Source organism: Garra rufa, chromosome 23 (assembly GCF_049309525.1).
Source record: "Garra rufa chromosome 23, GarRuf1.0, whole genome shotgun sequence".
Classification (NCBI taxonomy): Eukaryota; Metazoa; Chordata; class Actinopteri; order Cypriniformes; family Cyprinidae; genus Garra; species Garra rufa.
The window spans coordinates 38,934,559-38,951,667 of NC_133383.1; the positions used below are offsets into that span (position 1 = coordinate 38,934,559).

The 17,109-nt window shown below is 33.2% G+C and overlaps 1 protein-coding gene across 1 annotated transcript in view; it reads left to right on the forward strand.

The window, feature by feature from the left end:
* Positions 1-556: 556 nt before the first annotated feature.
* erbin (erbb2 interacting protein) overlaps positions 557-17,109 on the forward strand; it is a 131,603-nt gene continuing 115,050 nt past the window's right edge. Inside the window, exon 1 of the mRNA XM_073829313.1 lies at positions 557-935. The gene's annotated coding sequence lies outside the window, so the exon portion shown is untranslated. The remainder of the gene's footprint in view (positions 936-17,109) is intronic.

Genomic DNA, 17,109 nt, shown 5'->3' on the forward strand with positions numbered 1-17,109 from the left:
ATTTTAAAAACAACCACCATGACAAATTCTGGGAAGGTTATTTAATGATTTGCCTAAAAAAAAAAAAAAAAAAAAAAAAAAAAAAAACCTACCCATTAAGGAAGTTATTTTTAGGTTATTTTAAAAGCAACCACCCTGAATCATTCTGGGAATATTTTTTAATGGTTTTCCAAAAAACAAAAACAAGACTAACCATTAGCATTCTATGAATAAAAACAAACAAACAAACAAACATAACAAAAACATAACCTAAAGATAACCATTAGGGATCGTTCTTTATAAGTTACTTTTAAGTTATTATTGCAACCAAGATGCAACGTTATTAAAAAGAACGTTTCCCTAACGCTTGCGTTGTTTTCTAACTAACGGGAACCAAAAACTAACGTTACAGCAACGTTCTGTGTTTGCTGAGAAATTTACAGTCAACCAACGTACAGAATCAGATCGATCGAATCATTCAAAAGAACCGACTCCATAGAACGACTCACTGGTGAATCGAACATCCCCATTAGCACAACTGTAGTGCAGACTGTCCAGTGCTTGAGCGCTGCTTCACTGCTCCATCACTTCAATGACTGCGCCTCGCGTCTCGATGTAAATTAATGATCTCGGCGGCCGCTTCGGTCGCCCTTTTTATCTAACGAACTCTTTTTTTGTAACTCCCTTGTCTCGTCAAAACATCGTTGTTTTTTTACAAGCGAGAAAACTTCCAAGCAGCTGTGGGCAACTTTTCGTCGCGCTCTGAGGTGAAGAATGCATTAGCTCGCTCAGCTAGCAGCAGCTTTCTTCGGCTTTCCAGCATCTAGCGCTGCATTTCGGAGGGGGTTTGTAATGTTTTTCCGTGTCTCCAGTCGTGAACTAACACACATGGATTAGCCGGATGGTTTTTATCCCCTCGTAAATGAAAGGAAAATAACGGAAAGGAACAGTATAAGGTGAGTACAAGACATTTTGTTTGTCCTTCAGCGTCTCGCCTCAGTGTTCGGTGTCTTCCTCAGTGTTAGCCAAATCATGCTAAGAACGGTGGCGGACGTTTTATTTGCTTTCTGTTTCTCCCTCCCAGTCAAATTCAGTGTTTTGTCTGTTGTTTTACATAATGAAGGCTTCGTTTTGTATTTGTACATAATTCACACACCCGAGGTTTTTTACAAAGATAGCGAACGAAGCGTGTTTAATATCAGACTGACTAGACATGGGTATGTTTACTGTGCTGTGTTTTTAAGCATCACAAAATATCATTGGTGTTGTTTTACCAAAAATGATTAGGTTTAGACGTTCAGGTGCATTGCGTGAACCACCATCTCCCATAAACATCCTGTTTTCTGTCTCCTTTAGAAAGGACAGTGTGGTTAACGCGGCGTATCTGCAGCACTGTCTCACATATTGTGTGTTTAATGAGTAAATTACTGTCATTGTGCCTCTAAACATCAGTCAGATACATGAACGTTTCATGCCTTTGTTTCACAACCACTTCCTGCTCAGAACAGGTTCTGTAGGTAAAAGCAGGGTTTCTGTTGATACCTGGCGATTACTGAGCTGATCCTTTCACTAAGTGATCTGATTAGTGTGTCAGTGTTATTAAAGGCTTTGAGAGTGCAATGGTCGAAATGGGTGAATCAGTCCTAATGCACGAGTTCCGCAATGACTCCGGTCGTCTGACAGTCTGTTGTCGGTCTGCCGTGGGTTTATTCTCATTTTAGGCCCCATTCAAACTCATGATGAAGGAATGAATGGCTGTGCTACGTCCTCTGTCATGAGATTGTGTGAAATGCAATCAGAAATGACCCAGAGGTAACTGTTATTGCTTAGGGGTTGCTCTGTCTCTCTCACATAGCTCTCATAACTTTCATTTTTTTTAGTGGTGTATCACCTTGTGGAAATTATGTAAACAGTTGATTAGATAATGTGAATGTGTGGCACATTTATCGTTGCTCTACTTATTCTTCAATGAGAATTGGCATGCATTTTGCTTGATGGAGAGTGGAAATTATTTTAACTCAAAAATGTATTTAACTCTAAAATGTTTTGCATAAAAATGATGAGGAAGTGATGATGGGGAGTAACATATTTAAGCATGCCGTTTTGGAAGTAGAAGAGTCACATTTTTCTTAGAAAAGAATGGCTTTGGATGTTTTTTTAGATTGTCATTTTGTTGTTTATTTTTTTTTTTTCATGTCTGGCTTTGGTATTTAGGATTTTGTAATTGTGGAAAACCTGAAAATAGGGATTTTTTTTTTTTTTTAAATGTGATTTTAACCTTAATGTTTTTAAATGGTGGTAGTTATTTAAAATGAAGTGAAATTAAATAAAAATAAATATAAAATTATTTTTTTAACTGGATTTTAATTTTTTCCCTAAATAAAAAAATAAATAAATACATTTTTTTTAAAAAGCTTCCAGCCTGAGAAGAATAATGTTTTCATTTTTTTTTTTAATTATTTTTTTATAGTATCTTTTCCCCTAAAATTTTATATGGAATGAAAATAAATAAATTAATAAATAAATAAAATTAATGGTATTTCACCCCTTAGATAAAAAAATAAATAAAATAAATTATACAAGCTTCCAGCCTAAAAAGAACTATGTTTTTGTTTGTTTTGTTTTTAAAAGCATATTTCCCCTAAAATTTAAAATGAAATGAAATGAAAATAGATATTTAAATAGATAAATATAAAAATAAATCAAATTTTCATTTCTCAACTAGATTTTTATTGTATTTTTTTTTTTATCTTAAGTAAAAAAAAAACTGCCTGCCTAAAAAAGAAAAATGTTTTGTTTGTTTTTAATAGTATTTTCCCCTAAAATTTAAAATGAAATGGAAAAAAAAAGAAAGAAAGAAATAACGAAATAAGTACAATTGTGAACTGGATTTTTATTGTATTTTTTGCCTCAAAAAAAAAAAAAAAAAAAAGCTTCCAGCTTGTAAAATATATATATTTTTTTGTTATGTTTTTAATAGTATTTTCCCCCCTAAAATTTAAAATGGGATGAATATTAAAAAAAAAAAAAAAAAAAAAAATTGTAATTTCTAAACTGGATTTATTAAATTGTATTTTTACGCTTTGGTAAAAGAAAATAAAAAAAGCTTCCAGCCTGTAAAAGAGTTGTTTGTTTGTTATGTTTTTAATAGTATTTCCCCCCCTAAAATTTAAAATGGGATGAATATAAAAAAATAAAAGAATAAATAAAATTGTAATTTCTAGACTGGATTTTTTAATGGTATTTCCCCCCTTAAATAAAAGAAATTAATTAGAATTATGTTTTTATTTTCGATAGTATATTTTCCTCTAAATTTTAATATGAAATGTAATTTAAATGGATAAATCAGAATGTAATTTCTAAACTGGAATTTTCATTGTATTTTTACGTTTAGGTAAAAAAAATAAAATATAAAGCTTCTAGCCTCATAGGAATAATAAAAATAAAGAAAGAAATAAGTACAATTTTAAACTAGATTTTGATTGTATTTTATGCCTATAATAATAAAAAAATCTTTCAGCCTGTAAAAGAATATTTATTTAGTTTGTTTTAATTTTGTTTTTAATAGTGTTTTCCCCCTTAAAATTTAAATGAAATGAAATAAAGTGAAAATAAATGAGTGTAATTTCTAAACTGGATTTTGATTGTATTTCCCCCTTTAAATAATTTAAATTAAATTAAAGCCTCCAGCCTTGTTTTCTTGTTTCGTTTTTGTTAGTATTTTTCCCCCTAAAATTTAAAATGAAATAAAATTAAATATAAATAAATAAGTAGATAAATTTAAAAAACTATTGCATTTTTTTTGTCTTGTTTGTTTTGCTTTTTAATAGTATTTCTCCCCCTAAAATGTAACAAATAATAATATTAATAAAAAAAAGAAAAGCTTTTTTTCATCTAAATGTTATATTATTAAATAAAATACATTTCAGGTTATGGTGAATGACTGTAAAAGTCATTGAAATTCAGTGGATGACAGATGTGGGAACTCTGCAGTGGCTTCTCTGGAGAAAGTAAAGGTACTTTCCTTTTAACATTATTGCTGTCGAGGAGAGACGATTAAGATATAAGAGAGCTCCTTTGTGGTTTTCGGTTCCTATGGGCATTTCCATTGATTTTTTGCCCAGGATATCAACAGGGTTCTGGTTTGACTGCCGTCGGTCCAGCGGATCGTTTTAGCAGGTGATAAATGAAGCTAATAGGATAAGATGGCTTCAGGGAGATTATTGCCACTTGCTCAGCTCATCTCCCCTATGGCTAATCCTTATTTTCTGCATCCAGTAACAAACCGATTGGAACAGAGCCGGTGAACCTTAATCTGCAACGTTTCTGCTCAGGGTTTGTCACCAGATTGTTTTGAGCATTTCAATTAAAAACATCTCTTTAAATAAGTCACGAGGATTGGGTTGTTTAACAGGCCTGAGCTGAAACCCTCTATTGCTTGTGATTTGTTGGACGCTTAGTCATGAGTTTCAGTGCAGGTGTATTAGAAATGCAAACAGAAGAACTCTCTGGTCTAAATAAAGAATAACAAATGTGCACCTCAGATGGCTTTTTATTCACATCTTGTGCGACGTGTAAAGGTTAGTGTTTAGTTTAATATCAAACCTTAATGTTTCATTTGTTTCTTGTGCATGGGTGTCCATTATCTCATGTTTGGCAAGAATCGTTTTAATGCAGGCGGCAACAATAGCTATATTGAGCAGACTGTGCAAAATACCGTATCCCACAATGCAATGCACTCCACATGACCTTCCGTTTGCAGTGTGACAAATGAACCAGAAGTGATATCAGCTGAGATTTCTTTTTTTCTTCTAAGAACATCTCCTTTTTTACTCTAGCAAGAGTTTGTACACAAAAATAGATTATAATTGCAACTCGCTGGAACCTCAAAAGAATTGTTGCGTTTATATTTTAAAAGATGAATTAATGTATTATAAAATAATACTATAATTAGTAATACGACACTACCAGTCAAAAGTTTTTGAACAGTACAATTTTTTTCTGCTCTTTAAGCCTGGATTTATTTGATCCAAGGTACAGCAGAAACAGTAAAATTGTGAAATATTTTTACTATTTAAAATAACTGTTTTCTATTTAAATATATATTCAAAAGTAATTTATTCATGTGATCAAAGCTAAATTTTCAGCATCATTACTGAAATACAAGAAACATTTATTATTATTATTATTATTATTATTATTATTATTATTATTATTGTCAATATTTGAAACACATTTTTGCAAGATTCTTTGATTAATAGAAAGATCCAAAGGATGTCAGGATTTATCTAAAATAAACAGCTTTTTGTAACATTGTACACTATACCATTCAAAAGCTTGGAGTCAGTACAATTTATTTATTATTAATTAATTACAGAAATCAATACTTTTGTTTAGCAAGGATGGTTTAAATTGATAAAAAATGCTGATGAAGACATTGTAATGTTATAAAAGATTTCTATTTCAGATAAATGCTGTTCTTTGAAAGTTCTACTCTGCTGTTTTTAACATAATAGTAATAATAATAAATGTTTTTGAGCAGCAAATCAGAATATTAGAATGGTTTCTGAAGGATCATGTGACTGGAGTAACATTGCTAAAAAAATCTTTGAAATCATATGAATAAATTACATTTTAAAATATATTCAAATAGAAAACTGTTTTTTAAATAGTAAAAATATTTCAACATTTCACTGTTTTTGCTGTACTTTGCATCAAATTAATGCAGGCTTGGTGAGCAGAACTCTTCTTTAAAAAACATTAAAAATCTTACTGTTCGAAAACTTTTGACTGGTACTGTAAATCCAGACAAAATCATTAAAATTAGACATGCTTTTTGATTATTAAAAATTAAATTGAACCATTAAAAGAAAAAAAGTATTAGGGAAAAAATGGAACAGATTTCATAGGGCCCTATATAGCCGACTGCACAGTACGCAGCAGTATGTGGGTATTTTTGGCTGTTCAACAAGATGCTTTTTGAAACAAGCCACTCTAAAGCAGATCCTGAGATGATCGCTGTATTCAGAACATTATAAGATGTGGATGTCTTTGTATCTTGTGCATCTAAGCTCCAAACCAACCCTCAGCGTCGTTGAGTTCAGCTGTGCCACTGCTGGCATGCTGATGCATTACTGTACATGAGAAATCATTTTCAGATCTCTCCAAAGATTGGCTGCTATTCATACTGCTGCTCTACGCATGATACACTCAATCATCTGAGTCATCACGAAAAAAGTGTTCTCCCTGCAGCATTTTGGCTGCTTATTTTTAGAGCTGAGTAAAATAGTACTGGTGACACAGTAAAGTTCCATTTATTAACATAAGTTAGCTGTTTATTTCAACATTTACTAATGCTTTGTTCAAATCAAATGACACACTGCCATTTAAAAGTTTGGGATAAGTAAGAACTTTCTTATGCTTCTCAAGGCTGCATTTATTTGATCAAAAATCTAGAAAAAACAGTAATATTGTGAAATATTATTTCAATGTAAAATAACTGTTTTCTATGTTAATATATTTTAAAATGTAACTTATTCCTGTGATGCGAAGCTGAATTTTCAGCATCAGTCTTTAGTGTCACATGATCCTTCAAAAACCATTCTAATATGCTGATATTATTAATTTTGGAAACAGTTGTGCTCCTTAATATTTTGTTGGATACATGTACAAATAATAAATTACATGAAATCTGGAAATTTCAATCAGATTTGAATGTCTTTTAAAACTAGATTTGATCAAGTGGTATTTACCAGATGTCGCATAGGTCATACAAGACTTAAAAGTGAAAACCCTCAATGCATGTTTTGCAATATTCCCCTTTCTGTCTAACATTTTATTGGACTGTATGTAGAAAACTCTTTCATGAAGTGAACTCACTTAAAGAGTTAGTATAATTTTACCAGATTTTTATCATATGTTAATGTAAAAAATCTTGTGTAATATAACTTGTTTGTTTGCTGGTTCTTATTATATTTGTTATACTTCTTGATTTTTTTTTTCCCGCAATGAAAAAAGATGCTGACATTGCATTAAATAAAAAAATTCTACTAATAATATTTTGTTGGAACCTGTGATACCACACCAAGGATGTGTTAAATTGATAAAAAGTGATAGCAAAAACTTCTATTTTGAATATATGCTGTGTAAAAAAAATATTAGGCATTAAAAATCTTACCGATCCCAAACTTTTGAACTTGAGTGTACATTTTTTGATACGATTTAATGGACTTAAGCTGACTGAAAAATTACTGCGAACAAAGAAACATACCGAAGACTGTAACAAATGTGTCGCCTACACTTTTAAAAATAAAGGTGCTTTAAAAAGGTTCTTCACAGCGATGCCATAGAAGAACCATTTTTGGTTCCACAAAGAACCATTCAGTCAAACGTTGAAACGTGAAACATTCTTCAGATGTTAAAGGTTCTTTATGAAACCATTTAGACAAAAAAGGGTCTTCTATGGCATCGTGAAGCACCTTTATTTTTAAGAGTGTGTTGTTAGTTAATGTTAGTCAGTGCCTTAATGCAACTAATGTGACCGTATTATAAAGTGTTATGAAAAATACTTATTGCTGTGTTTTTAGATATGCAGATGCTCTCAAATATTGTTCACTTACAAAAAGAGTACCATGGTCCTAATGTGGTTTGACATATTTAATAGCTTTTTTGTGCCATGTGGCACAGTCATACTAGGGCTGTCGCGGTTAAGGAATTTCCCTTGCGGTAATTTTGAGTGGCTCAGTAGCGCGGTATGCGGTATTACCGCCATATAATTGTGTGTAGGCTGTTACAATGTAAGGTCATATTCAGAAATCAATAAACCGAAACCAAATCGCGTTGATATATGAAGTGAAGTATACAGTACTTACATAGAAACCTAGCCAGAAAGAAATGCAAATTTTGAAGAAAAAATGTCAGACATACTTAGAGGCTTTGCATCTGAAATCTTCGTGTATATAACAGTTAGCGCGCACCCTCGAGTCTGACTGGATGAGAGACTTTCTGTCAGTATTTCACCTGCGTGTTTTAGGCGAGCTGTCAGTCAGTGCAGTTTCATTGATACGCCACAAGATGGAGGCAAGAGACTATCTTGTCTTTAATCCGTTCATTCAACTATACGTTCAAAAACGCTTATTTATTCAAAGAGAGACGTAATGAAACACGATGTTAAAATCATTTCAACTTTAATCGCCACTTTTAAAGGCTCAGCTGACCAGCAGAGCATCGATGTTAAGACAGATTTCACTTTCCTTGGACATGACAAGCTAGTTTCACATACACACCAGACTCGATCTGAAAGACAGACGCAGGTAATCGCACAAGCTCAGTCGATCTCTCTCTCATTCGCTGTCTGTTTAGGCATGTTAAGTGCATATCTACTGAGCCTCATAATAAACACATTATGTTATCATTACTAACTTATTACTAATTTAATATTCAGCACACAGGCATTAAGTGAGAAGGGCAAATCCTTAGGAAAAAAGAAAACAGGCCAATATCGCGGTTGCTGCAGTTGTTGCATTCCTCTGCGGTTATGCACGTCAATAGCGCGGTATTGCGATATTGCGGTTATCGCGACAGCCCTAAGTCATACCATAGTATTCTTTGAAGTACATGAGTTTCGTGTAATGATTAACCATCTAGTGCCACAGTACCTTTCTATTGTTATTATTCACCTACCGCACAGTTTTACTTTGAAACAAAGTAAGCTAAGCGCTGTAAATCGGTTCGATTGAATCTTTGAAAAGAATCATTTGTGGATAGTGAACAAAAAGAAATCTCAATCTTTTTGTGTCGCTTTAGTCAGGCTGTTGAGCTCAATCGAATCAGATCAAATGACAAAGATTTAACAATGGAAAGTAAAGCGCTCGAGTCAGACTCATTCTCCTCACGCCAAACTGCACAATTAGAGATTTATTGTGTCTTCCACGTAACCTGTCTTTTCCTCTTCTGCTTCTACAGAGAAAATATTTAGACTGATCTTCTAGATACGTCCCACTGGCGTGTGTGTGTGTGTGTGTGTGTGTGTGTGAGACAGATATGTGTAAGTGCTATGGAATGTTTCCATTAAAATCAGTGAGAGCTGGAATCTCTTCTTAGAGTGTTTCTGCACATTCGCTCCCGTTCAGAGCCCCTCGCAGCTCCAACGCTTCTGCTGCGCCATAGACTTTGTTCCCACACTCATAAGCATCATGTGATTGCTCTGTGAATTGCACACCGGCTTTGCTTCGTAAATGACTCACACCTCTCATATACAATGAGTTCCCGTCAGCCTGTTGGGTAAACATTTAATCTACAAGAAGAAATAGCTTTTCACAAAGAGCTTTTAGTGATTGTTAATACTGTTGACGTGCTTTCTGGCTATAATGGTCACTTCAGAGAAGCGCTTCGATGATGTTACAGTGGGACTGGATATGCAGGTTTCAGAGGATGAAAATGAAAATAATCTATTATGTAAAGTTTAGCTACTAAAGATAACAGTCGGGGTAATATTTCAGCCACAAAACAAAGCAGGAGTCTTCAAACTTTTAGATGCCAAGGTCCGCCAAAGATGATTATACTTGTGCATCTGTACAGACATTTCTTGTATAAAAACCTCACGATTAGATTAAAAATCGATTCACATTTTTTTTTTTTTAAATCAAGATTAAAAAATTTTCATACTTTTTTGCACCCACTATTTTAATAAAAACACGTTTATACTGCAAAAATGAATACTATAAATTAGGGCTCTCTTGATTCCTTGTTTCAATTCAAGTATTGATTTTGCCCGTGTCGAGTAACCAGCAAAAATATAGCGGAAGTGGCGCATTTTACAGACGAAAATCCGTGAAATGCATTATTTAGACCATTTTCCAAGGCTGCATGTTATATTAAACCCATTTAAAAATCATTATAAAGCATAATGCTATAGTAAATTCACAAACAGGACGATTCAATTAAATAAATATATGCAATGCAGGTTTTATATGTATGCTTTATTATTTACATGTACATGTAGTATGATAAATGCTGCTCCGCACAAACTGTTGTCATTTAGATGTGTGGAGCGTCTCAAACTCCGTCTCTGCATGTTGTTGTGAGTTTGGGTTTGTTATAATGTTCATCTGGGAACGCAATGTGTGCCATTTCATCAGATTTGTAAGATAAATATATGCACTATAAACCTAGGCAAACACAGGAGAATACATCAATATCTCTCTCAATATGCTAACTGTTCATCGCGATTTCAAAATAAAAGTTTAAACCCTTGCTTTTTTAAAAATACATACATAATAAATATACACAGTACACACGTATATATTATGCAAACATAACATTTTATTTTGAATCGATTAATCGCGACTAATCGTTTTGCAGCTCTAGTCTAAACTAAAAGATTTGCCTCGAATTACATTGACATTTGTTTTTGTACTCGTACTGTACTCTTAGAGTTTATTTACACATTTACTTACTTTGAGCATTTGTTTTTATCTTAGATATACCTTATGCTTTTATTTACTTATTTAGCTTTTTTTTTTTTTTTAAACAATTGTTAGTTTTTTTTAGTGCAATGTTAGACTAAATTAAAATGAGAAATGTTTCTTAGCAACTAAAACAAGTTTATGTTTTTTTTTAAATTTGTATTTTAATTATATGTGACCCTAGACCACGTAACCAGTCTTAAGTATTACGGGTATATTTGTAGCAATAGCCAACAATAAATTGTATGGGTCAAAATGAGCGGTTTTTCTTTTATACCAAAAATCATTAGGATATTAAGTACAGATCATGTCCCATGAAGATATTTTGTAAATATCCTGTCATAAATATATCAAAACTTAATATGCATTGCTAAAAACTATATTTGAACAACTTTTTTGCACCCTCAGATTTCAGATTTTCAGATTTTACAGATCTCAACAAATCATTCATCAATGGAAAGCTTGCTTATTCAGCTTTCAGATGATGTATACAAGTCAATTTAAAAAAAAATGGACCCTTATGACTGGTTTTGTGCTCCAGGGTCACATATTAAGTGTAATATTTAATGTAAATACGCTTTTAGTTTTTAGTTAACTAAACACTGCACTGCATTAGCAAAGTCATCAGTTAAAAGGACAAGTTCGCTGCTTTTCAACCAGCTTTGTGTTGTTGTAATGTCAGTAGTAAATGCATGTTATCTTACCCATATAGCACAGATAAAAAAAAATCGCCTTTCTACTGCATAAACAGCCCTTTGCCCTTTGTGAAATAACCCTGTGATGACTCTTTTCTGTTATGGTCAGTAGATGTATTAACAAAACTAATCCTGCTAACCAACGTGAAATGTGATATGCAAAGCCACACTGTTGAGCCAAACTGATTTTCATAGCATTTCTTCAGGCCATTGTCATGTTCAACTGTACTCAGTATACGCACACGTTTCCTCTACCTGCGTATGCACCTGACATAAATGCATGCTGCGTTTGCTTTCAGAACATGTTTTGCATTCAGCATGTTACGTAAAAAAATGATGTGAGCTGAGCCATGTAATTCCTTTCAGTAAAATGTACAGCAAATCATTGTGAGTCTTTGCTTACCTATAGAGAAGAGCTCACAGTTGCCATTTCTGTTAAAAGGAATGTATCTGAAGTCACGGCCAACTATTCTCTTACGTCGTCAGCTGTTTTTCTACAGCGAGGCCACATGTTGATGATGTTTTGGCCAAACACTCACATTTGCGTACTTGTGTATGTTTCTGGCCTTGGAACATACACTCTGTATCAAAAAGTTTTGCCTTGGAAGTGATGTGTGAATTAGTTATAGCGTGTGTGTGTGTGTGTGTGTGTGTGTATACCTGGTATTCATCACGTTGTGGGGACCAAATGTCCCCACAAGGATAGGAATACCAGTAGATTTTGACCTTGTGGGGACATTTCTCAGGTCCCCATGAGGAAACAGGCTTATAAATCATGCACAATGAGTTTTTTTTGATGAAGTAAAAGTGTGCACAATCTCCTGTGAGGGCTAGGTTTAGGTGTAGGGCCATAGAAAATATGGTTTGTACAGTATAAAAACCATTACGCCTATGGAATGTCCCCATAAAACATGTAAACCCAATATGTGTGTGTGTGTGTGTGTGTGTGTGGCACATCCACAGATTTCATGCAGATGTTGTTGTGGCTGGTGCTTAGAAACAGTTTCACACCAAACATATCATTATTAAATCAGAGGGAGGGCAGAAAGAAATAGCCAGATGTAGAATTTTTTTTTAGGTCAGTGTAATTTGTATTCATCAGGATTGTTTGGAGTCACAACTGGCACAAGCGTGATAGTGTGTTTGCACCTCTCGCGTGTTCGTTTGTGAGTCTCTGAACTAATAGTTTATCAGGGCTCTAGACTAACTTTTTGCACTGGTTGCACTGGTGCGCCTAACTTTTTTTCTTAGGTGCACCAGCACAAAAGTTAGGTGCACCCAAATTTTCAACCGCATCACATTTTACACCGTAGTTTTACAAGTTCACTTTTTTTTTACTTTTTTATATTATTTATTTTTTAATCCCTGTCCATATAGGCAATATTGACTTGTAAATGATTAACTAACAATCTGGTCAATATAAAGTTCTTTATTTGAAGCATATTTTTTCCCCCAGTACTTTACCCTACTTTGTGTAATAACGAAAACATTTCAGTGAAGAAATAAGTCCAAAACTCTCTATTTTAACATTTTGAACAATAGGGCTCTACAATTTTTTTTTTTTTTTTTTTTTTTTTGAAATTCTTGTTTTAATTTTTCTCATAATCAAATGAAAGCATAAACATTTATTTATTTTTAATCAAATGAAAAATAAACCTTTTTAATTTTTGGCAAACATATATATGATTTATAAATAGGAATATATAAACACCTACATTATACTGTACAAAAGTAATACATGACTAATATTGTTCTGTTTCATGTTAAACCGTACTTTTATTTTGACAGATTGCCGTGAAGTTTATGTGTGTACAGTATGATATGATGCTTTCTCAAATGAAACGGTAAAAGTGACACAGTAGGTTTGGAGATTGAGTTTATCTGTTCATGTGAGATGCAAATGCCAAAAATTTGCGGGAGCGTCACGCGTGCTTCAGTAGCCTATACGCGTGTAGTTAAAAAAAAAAATACACGTCTCCACCATTAATACATAGAGGCAAACGGAACATGCAGGATTCATTTTAAATGGTCTTTTTGCCTTTCAGTTTTCATAGACACTAGTCCATATCGCGATTTGAATTAAGTGACAGACCAACTTTTGATTTATCAATCCAGAAATCAACGTATTACGTGGCATTCCGCGCCATAGTAAATTCGGTTTTTATGAATGGAGTCCGCGATCCAGTCCGTGTTTTTGCGGAGGAGGCATTGTAAACGCTTGACAATGTAGAGACATCCTGACTGCATCACATGCATTTTCAAACGTACACACACGTACAGGAATATCTGGACCACGGCCAATCAGAGGGGGGGCGGGATCCGTCCTTCATCTCTGATTGGTTTATACCACGATATGGGTCTAATGTGTGTCTGTTGTTGAGCAACAGGGAGACTTTAAGAGTGACGGAGTTTCGTTTTTTTTCCCCTCGAACGGCTGGTCGCACCGGTGCAACCTTTGATTTTTTTTAGTCGCACCATTGAGAAATTAGGTCGCACGTGCGACCAAATTGGTCGCACTCTAGAGCCCTGTTTATGTAAAAAGATCAAATTGTCATCATTTATTCATATGCTTGTTGTTTTAAACATAAACTCTTAAAAATAAAGGTGCAATAGCAGAACCTTTTTTTGTCTAAATTGTTCCATAAAGAACCTTTAACATCTGAAGAACCTTTCTGTTTGACAAGATTCTTTGCGGCGAAAGAAGGTTCTTCAAATCCTAAAAATGTAAGAAATAGATCTGAAGTGGTTCTTTGTGGAACCAAAAATGGTTGTTCTATGGCATGACTGTGAAGAACCTTTTAAAGCACCTTTATTTTAAGTGTGTATATAATATATCATAATTTTTTTTCTTTACTTTTATGTCAAAGTGAATGGGAACAGATGCTTTTCAGCTTTAAAACAGTCAAAAAGCACCATAAGACTAGTCTGTCTAAAAGTCAATGGAACAGACTTAAATGAAGGCCTAAATCATAATTTTACCTCAAAATCATAGACTAGTTTTAATGTTTGAGTTCGGTGAGATTTTCAAATAGTTTCTTCTACTCATCAAGCCTGTGAATTTGACCAAAAATACAGTAAATACGGTAATATTGCAAAATGTTTTTACAGTTTAGATAACTGTTTGTAATATATTTTATAATATGATTTATTCCTGTGATGCAAAGCTGAATTTTCAGCATCATTACTCCAGTCTTCAAGGTCACATGATCCTTCAGAAACTATTTTAATATTTCAATTTGAAAATCTTATTGACCCTAAACTTTTTTTGAAGGCTGCAAAATTGACAAAAAAAATACAGTAATATTGTAAATTATATTATAATTTAAATAGCTGTTTCCTATTGTAATATATTGTATAATGTAATTTATTCCTGTGATCAAAGCTAAGTTTTCCTCAGCCATTACTCCAGTCTTCAGTGTCACATGATCCTTCAGAAATCCTTCTAATATCCTGATTTATGACATTTATTATCAATGTTTTTATGAAATATTTTTTTAAACCTGTGATACTTTTTCAGAATTCTTTCATGAATAAAATGTTAAAAACAACAGAATTTATTTCAAATAGATTAAAAAAAAATCAATTTTACATATGCTTGCTTATTAGTTTTAATTGCTTTCAAAAAAAGAAGTAATAAAAATTCACTGACCACAAACTTTTAAACGGTAGTGTATATTGTTACAAAAGATTTCTATTTTAAGTAAATAATGTTCGTTTTAACATTTTATTCAAGGAATCCTGAAAAAAGTGTCACAGGTTCCAAACAACGTTGATAATAAATCAGCATATTAGAATGATTTCTGAAGGATCATGTGATACCAAAGACTGAGGTAATGATGCTGAAAATACAGCTTTTCATCACAGGAAAAAATTAGATTTTATTGTATATTAAAATAGAAAAACTTATATCTTTTATTTTCGATCAAATAAACAGCCTTTATGAGCTTAAGAAACTTCTTTAAAAACATTTAAAATCTTACTGATCCCAAACTTTGTTCAGGCCATTTAAATATGAATGTGATTGTTGAGAGGTGAAGAGAAGATGATTTTTAGTGCATAATAATTAATAGAGATGCCAGCGGCGCATGCAATTACGTCACAGCCACGCACGCGCACTCACAGTCGCATGTGAACATGTCTTTGTTGTGAGTGAAGATGACACAAAGATCGCAGTTTGTAACATTTATAAGGCCAAAATACAACGTGAGGGAACAACCACGAACCATGCGCTTGTTTAGCTTGGCTGGACATGTGGTAGATCGCGCCCCCGCTCTGCATATTTTGCATGTCTCTGTTAGTTAACACACCTGATTCAGATAACCCACTCATTAGAAGTAAGCTCCGTGAATGAACTGTGTTCCGATTGACATGGTCCCTGCCCAGTGTTCATTGCTCCCTACTCCCTGAGCAGGGGATATCCGTTGAAGTTTACTACACTTTCATTCATTCACATATTTGCGCTGCGCCTCCGCATACAGCCTCTTTACACACTAATAGTTCGAAGCGAGCGTATATGTTCCATTTGAAGGTAATTAAAGCATGCGCGACGTGAATTTAATTTGTATTTATTTACAGATGCATTTATGTTACACTTCTCTAGTAAATATCATCTGTGTGTGAAGACGCTGTATGCGGTGGTGTAGCGCAAATATGTGAATGAATGTTACGAAGTGTAGTAACGTTACCGCTGGATTAACTGGTGACAAGGCAGACATGCTACTCTTTATCAAGGAAAATTTGCCATTAATGCTCAAGTAATAGCATTAAGTACTAGCATTGTTATTTCTACCTGTTTGAAGACACAGTGCACTTTTTGTTATTAAAGTTATTGTTGTGAGATGATCCTGTAATTAATGTTAAAAAAAAACCCATATAAAATTCATTGAAGGAAAGTAGATTTTTGTATGCCTGCTTTGTTACTTATTTTTATTTCTAATGTTTTCAAGGCTCTTTATTTTGTTAGTTATTTTAATATGAGAAGATGCTGTAATGTTTATACATTTCTTTTATTATAAAATAAAAAAAATACATTGAGGAAAAGATTTTTGTTAGTATAACTATACTACGTTAGTTACAGGAACTAATTTTATACCTTTTTCGAAGGCACAAAGCACTTTATTTTGTTGTTAAAGTTATTTTGTTGTAAGAAGATCCTATAATGTTTAAAAATGTATTTTATTATAAAATAAATTTAATTAAAGAAAATATTTCTGTATAGGCCTATGCTTTCATTACAGTTCTTAAAAAAATTAAATTGGAATCGGCAAAAATCGGAATCGGCAGGTCACACTTACTGAAAAATCGGAATCGGCCAAGAAAATTGCAATCGGTGCATCTCTAATAATTAAGGTTTTGTATCAGGAACAGAACAAAGTTACCATATGTCTTCTGAAATATAGTGCTCGGGTCTGTCCATATATGGTGCTCATTTTTGCGGCTTGGCTGCATACATTAGTCACTTTCATTGTGAGTAATGTATGCAGACAAGCTGCAAAAATGAGCTGGGACATTCTGCTAAATATCATCTTTTGTGGACGTCACTGCAAGTAAATGATGGCACTGTTCTTTTTTTTGTGTGAACTTCCTTAAATTCTGCAAGGCTAGATTTGCTTGCAAACAGTTATTTTTAGATCACAAAGTTGCCAAACGTCCCTCTTTTGAGCTAGTTGTGTTTTACTGTTATTATTTTCTAAAAAGCCACTGTGTGGAGACTGTTTTTAGAAGCAAAATCAGGGCTCTACGCTTACTTTTCTTAAAAAAAATTATGAGCACAGACAATTTCAGGAGCACCTTCTAATCAATAATCAAACAAACTAATCAAAAATGTGCCTTCCTATTACAAGGTAATATTTGACTCCTTAAAGTGATTTACAGACGAATTTTGTTTTACCTTTGCAAAGGCATTTTGGCAACTTTATTAAAAGTATGTCATCTTTTATGTAAAAAAAATGTTTAAGCTTTTTAAAAGT